Source organism: Pteronotus mesoamericanus, unplaced genomic scaffold (assembly GCF_021234165.1).
Source record: "Pteronotus mesoamericanus isolate MK-2021 breed Mesoamerican mustached bat unplaced genomic scaffold, CSHL_Meso_final contig_657, whole genome shotgun sequence".
Classification (NCBI taxonomy): Eukaryota; Metazoa; Chordata; class Mammalia; order Chiroptera; family Mormoopidae; genus Pteronotus; species Pteronotus mesoamericanus.
This window is the reverse complement of record NW_026555229.1, coordinates 15,865,189-15,871,767: the sequence shown is the minus strand read 5'-3', so window position 1 is coordinate 15,871,767 and position 6,579 is coordinate 15,865,189.

Genomic DNA, 6,579 nt, shown 5'->3' with positions numbered 1-6,579 from the left:
GGCACACAGCGGAGTCTGTGACATCCACAGGGACAGCTGGTTCTTGTGAATGGAATTAAGATTCTTCTGGGTTACAATGTGCCACGGAGCCCTTCCATTTATCTGGGTAGGAGATGGGGAAGACTTCACAGAACCGCCAAGTCCCTCCTGACCACACACTCAATTCTTCTGAGATAGAGTTCTACGCTGGTGATATGTCTGCCCCTTTACCCAGCCAATTGGATGACATTGCTCCAGCACTAATCTAAAAGAGCCATTTCTGTGTCTACTCACATCCTGTCACTTAATTGTCATTGTATAGCAGTTCATTAATGTTCCCGTTCCCTTAATTTGTTGTGAAGAGTTAAAAGGCTTTCAGACCTCGTCAAACTCAAAACTAGTTTGTTTGCCTTTTATGATGATGGAAGCGATGTGCACTGTAAAATACCTTATGTTCATCACTCAGCCGTATTAATTTCACTTGACTTCGTGACTTAAGGTCAAATACGTTAATCAAAGCCGCCATCATTAGCACAGTTTCCTTTTCTATTAAGCGATTATGATCACTTACTATTAATGAGTCGTGAAGTTTTAATAATTTTTTGCTGGTGTGAAATTGCAAAACAGTAATTATGACACATGCTGTATGGATGGCTTGTTCCACGATGTAAATTTGGCCTAATGTTGAGAAAAATACAAATGAACATTAAGTAATTAATTAGTTGCCTCCTTGGAACCAAAATAAGCCTTCACCGTGAAGGCAGATGGATAAAACAATGAAGCCTTTTGCTGTCATTACCGAACTGTTAAACAGTGGAGCACGGGCACTCAAAAAGACCCGAACCCCCCTCCTCACACCTAAATAGCATCTTGACTGAAGCTAAAGGAGAAATAACTTCGCCAGAATTTTTTGGGTTGAAGTCAATACTTCCGGCGTGGGGCTGATTGAATGGTGTCAGCACAGGCCAGGAGGAGGCTTTTGCAATTAAACATTGATGCAGATAGACTGATGGGAATGGGACCAAAGAGCTGCTGTCTCTTGGCCTGGAGAGAGGTTCCGGGAGGACAGAACCAAAGGCCAGGATTTAACACCCACATGGGGCTCTCTGCATGGCACATAGGCACCCCTAGGATATCATGTTGAGTTGTCGATTCGGGGGCTCTGCCCCCAGAAGAGTTGATTCAGTAGGTCTGAAATAGGGTCTAGGCATCCACATACACTCAGGATTATTCTGATATAGGTGGTCTCCAGCCCACATTTTGAGAAATAATGATTTGGAAACCCTAAGCCCCCCATTCTGCAAGGCTACGTAGGAGTCAAAATTCCCACTGAGCAAATATCAATACTTATGTGTCAGGCCCTATATTAAGCCCTGGATTTGACTTTTCTAGACTGGTTACAAATTGAATAAGAAAGGTATGCTGTGAATGCAAAGAAAAAGTAGATCATCCTCTAAGATTTCCTGAACACTTATTTATAATGTGCCAGGCACAGAGCTGAATATTGTATAAGCACAATCAGACTTGACCTCACTACAATCCCATTTTACAAATGTGGAAACTGAGACACAGAGAGATGAAGTATCTTGCCTGAGGTCACACAACCAGCCATGCCCAGCTGAGACGCGGGCTCTCTCAGGCAGGCGATAGGCAGCGACTGAACACATTAAGGCACAGGAAGAACACAGCCAGAGGGCAATAGCAATTTCTCCAGTGATGGGGCATGCAACAGGGGTTGGGGCAGAGCCAGGCAAGCCCTTCACGAGGTGGTTGTAGCTGCCTAAGGCAGTTACTGCTCCCCCCAGGGCCCGGGAGGCTTTGGGGTGAGTCCCAAAGTCAAGGCTGAGGTGGGGGGTTAGGTAGCGTTCCTCATGCTGTGGGCCTCCCACTCCACACTCCCCCTTCTCATTATATACCAACTATTGAGGAATGCTGTGTGTAACAAAATGTTTGGAACCCCCTGGCTGGGGCAAGCAAGGAAAGAAGCAGAGGATGATGAGAAGCTACTCATCATCAGAGACACTTCCCAGAGAGGGGCCCAGCAGCAGTGGGGGGTGGGGGGAGGTTGCATTGGATGTCAGTCCCAGGGCATTTAACCTGCTGGCACCCAGTGTTGGTAGGAAATCCACCTAGATGCCAGGAGACAAGTGGGGAGGCGGGACACTGGGTATTTATTTTGTAATCACATGTGGCCAGTGATTCCTCTCAAAGGCCATTAGCCACCCAGTGCCTGGGTGAGGCTGAGAAGAACCCAGTGGCAGTCCTGGGGCATCTGAGCTGTTGCCCTGCCCCTTTGGGAGAAAAGGCTCTGTGGGCTCAGGTGCTACCGTCAGCATGTCAGCTTCCCTCGGGCCGCAGCCAGCCTGTGCCGGGCCCTGGCGGAGCACCAGCAGCATCATCTCTCTTCCTTCTCAGCACAGCCACGAGCATGTCATTTCCTGCATTGTGCAGATGAGGCCGGTACCTGCACCTCCTTCCTCAGGGAGCATGTGGGGAAGTGAGATTCCTCCCCACCTGTGATGACGTGGGTAAGACTTGGACCACAGGAAGGATTTAACGACAAAAGCTAGAGCAGCATCAGGGACACAGTAGAAATGGGACAGATGGGACCTGCCAGTTATGCTAATTTACAGCCCAGCTGGGCCATTCAGGCACTTCTCAAAGCTTGCCCCAGTTTGGGGTCACCCCTCCTGCAAGGAGAGACAGGCTGTCTAAACACAAGAATAGACGAAGAGTGTCCAGAAATCAGAAGCCAGGGGAAGAGATGAAAAATCAAGCAGAAAATGTGTAAGGCGCTTCCTATTCTCCAATACTTTATGACACTGAATCACTTGCCTAGAAAAATTTTCTTTCCCCTTAACCATTGCCTATTTCAATGTGTTGCCATGAGTTTCCTGAGAATTTCCTGTTGAGCTCTTCACCAGCAGGCCTCAGACCTCCCAGCCAGGACCACAGGGTCCCTGCCCCTCACATTCCCGTTGGAAGCCTCATCCAGGTTTGCCAAGAGCAGTGTGAGAACCAAACCTGAGCTGGCAAAGCCTGCTGCCTATGTTTCTCACAAACAGGGTCATCGCCCTTATTGCTGGCACAACTGGTGTCATCTGGCCTTTACGTGGTGATCTACAAACAGCTCCGGTGAAGCAGGTCTCCAAAAAGAGAGCAGCTGAGATGGCCCTGTCCCCCGATTCCAGGCTGAGGCCGCCGCAGCGTGAGGGTTGCCCCTGCCTGGCTGAGGTCGCAGAAGGCCTTGGCTCCCATGAGTACATGTTCACCACCCAGGCCCTGTGCTTGGAGGACACTGGCTTCCCTTTAAATGGGGAGAACAAGAGTTTAGAGCTAACTTTTGTTAAGCACTAACTACGCACCAAGGACTCTGCTAAGTGCGTCCAGAGCCCTTTCCTCTGCGGGCAGTTCGGTTGTGCCCATGTTACAGCCGGGCCTCTAGGGGTCATTTCAGCCTGTGCACAGCAAGCAGCAGTGCTGGGTCCCACCTCAGCCTGGCCGCAGGGACCGCCGTTTCTTTCCCTGCTCACTAGAGGGCTGACTCTCAGGGCACAGCCTTTCCAGAAATTGATGTCCTGACCAAGACAGCATCCACAAGAGGGGACAGGGGGAGGCGGCAGACAGACAGGGAAGGCTGGGGAGGACACAGAGTCGTGGTGAGCTCCCAGGACACAGGCTGGACGGGTCACAGCCTGTAGCCCCTGGGAGCCCAGGTGCACCAGCAAGGCCCAGGTAGAGCCCCACCTCTCAGGACAAAGCTGCACGGCCCCCAGCGCTGCAGCCTCTTGGAGTGAACAGAAGATGTTAGCATTCGCGTAGCCGGCTGGTGTGCTTCTCTCTGCACTGCCTTTGTGACTCTTCAGCAACTCTAAAATTATTTCAAAAGGAAAAGGGTTTTACAACTTTTTAACAATCCATTGTTTTCCTTTATTAACCATATAAATGTATGTTATACATTTATGTTGAAATAATTACATAAATATATGAAAAGGCCATATGAATCTGCTTTATATAGTGATGGTCCAGGTAAGATTTCATTGGAAGAAAGGAATCTGTGGCTATAAAAATTTTAAATTGTCCTCCTCCTTTCCCAACAATTCAGTCCGAAGACAGCAGATAGGACTGAGAGAGGGCGGTGACACACCAGTGAGGTGGGTGAGCAAGGTGATCTAGGAATGGGCAGGGCTCAGAGACCACCTGGACTAAAGGGGGCGTCCACGCTGGGAGCAGCTTTATGCAGATGCTGTTGGCTTCCCAAGGGGGAAGAAAGGCTGCCTGCACAGAGCCTGTGTCAGACCCTGAGAAGAGTGAGGAGGCTTCATGCGTGGAGGTGGCCCGGCGAGGGGAGCGAGTGCTCGGGAGAGGGGATGGACGCATCCGTGCAGGGGAGTGGGGTGGGGGTGCAGTCTGGCATGAGGAGGCCGAGCCCCAGAAGGGTGAGGGGGGCTTCTGTGCTGGGCAGAAGTCCTCGCCGGGGGCTGGAGCCTAAGCGACTGAGTGGGGCCACCACACTGGAGACGTGTGGGCAGGACACTGAAGCAAGAGTGGGGTAAGGAGGGAGGCCGTGCTATGGGTATGGCGGGCAGGAGTGGCAGAGATTGGTTAAGTGCAGGTTACTGGTCAAACAAGTTGGTGTATTAAGGATAATAAGAGTCAAGTTTCTCATTGTTACGGTTACAAATAGGGAAAGGGAAAAACTTAGAGTGAGCTGTGTGGTATTGAATTAGAATTGAAAGTATCAATGTAAGCTCATGATTTTAAGCATATACATATTAAAATAAATACAGATGTAAATGTGTGTGTATATATAGGCATATCCATAACCCTTTGTTCTGTCCATGAGAAGGTCTTGAAATAATAACACCCCAATAGCAGTGAACACATTTACTGGCCAGATCATGGTTTCTAAATACCATTCTGCTCTGAAAGGAACCAGGGCTCCTTGGAGAAATAGCTGATTCTAGGTTTGAGGATAAGATGATCTTGGGATATCTTGATTGGTCAGAAAGTAAGGAAGTACTCTAAGAATGATGAGGACATATCAAATGAACAGGCAACCACTGGCCATAGCTGGAAAAAATTAGAATATCAAAAGATATACATCAAAATAAAATAGGAACCCATGGGCCAAAAATGATGCAACTAAATGAATAGATTGAAAGTTTGATAAGCAATAGGGTGTTTACATAGTCTTAAAGAAAGTCCCCATGAAATACTTAGTAATTGTAATTATTAAAGGCAGGAAGTAACTTGCCAGTGGAGAAGCTTAACAGATACCTCCTACATCTAGTAGTGAAAGTGAACATCACCAGAAATGGGAGGAATCAACCCTGAGTGCCCCTTGGTAGGAAGAATAGGAAGAATTTGCTGTTTCTTTTGTGATGTTCTTGATTCAGATGCCTGGCTTAAATCCAATCATGAGGAATCAGCAGACAAACCCAAATTGAGACACACACGTTCAACAGAACAGCTGACCTATAATTTTCAAAAGCATCACGGTCACAAAAATTTAGGAAACTCTAAGGAAAAACACACAAAAAGACAAGATAGAAAATCCAACATGTGATCTTGAACTGGATCTTTTTGCAATAAAAGACATTTATTGGGATGATTCAAGAAATTTAAATTAAGTCTGAGGATCACATGGTAGTGATATATCCACAGTAACTTCCTGATTTTGCTCGTTGTGTTGCAGAATTGTGGACAAATGTTTGCATGTGTAGGAAATACTTTAAAAAAGGTACACAGGAGTGATGAGGTATCAGATAAACAACTTACTCTCAAGTATGTCAGGACAAAATAATTTTTTGTAGGGTGCGTCTCAAACTTGGTGTTTGAGATTGTTTCACAAAATGTTTGAAAGTCGCTGGTGTAGCAGAATGAATGGGCTGTGTATCAAGGTCCTGAATATGTAAAAGGAGGTGACCATCTCCATTCAGAGGGGGCCAAAGATGTGCTTGCAGACAGCTCCAAGATTTTCCTTAGAACACACCCAAAACATCTTCCATTACAGACAAATAGGGATCGATACCTAAAAGTTTCACGTCACACAGCATACCTGTTATAACTTTATCTTAGGACTTTTTTGCAATAGGAAAGCTAAGTACCTACCCCACGCATAAAAACACACCATTGAAAGACTCATGGGGTTCAGTGCTGAGGGCCCCACCTCCACGAGCCAGTTGCCAGAGTCAGTGCCAAGAGGGGTGAGTGAGGGGAGCTGCAGAGGTGGTTTATGAGTGATCCAGCTGTAATCGGTTTTGACACTGGCAATAACTAAATAGCATGGCCACTTGTTCATGAGATTAATTACATGAGCTCATCTGCATTGGCGAGTGCAGGTAAGTCCCAAGTACGGTGAACAGTACAGAGTACACACCACTGTTGTCATCGTCACGGCTGTTATGTTCATTATTATTGTGGTGACTGGTTATTCCCGGCTGGTAACAGCAAACTATTTCCCTGGCATATTTTTCTATTTTTCATTGCAGGTGGGTACACTGCAAGCTCATTCAAAAATGGCATTGACTCACTGAGGAGCAAGTGAAAAAGATGGAGATGCAGAAATCATTTCCTCAAAGCTGGAAGTTCTTAACC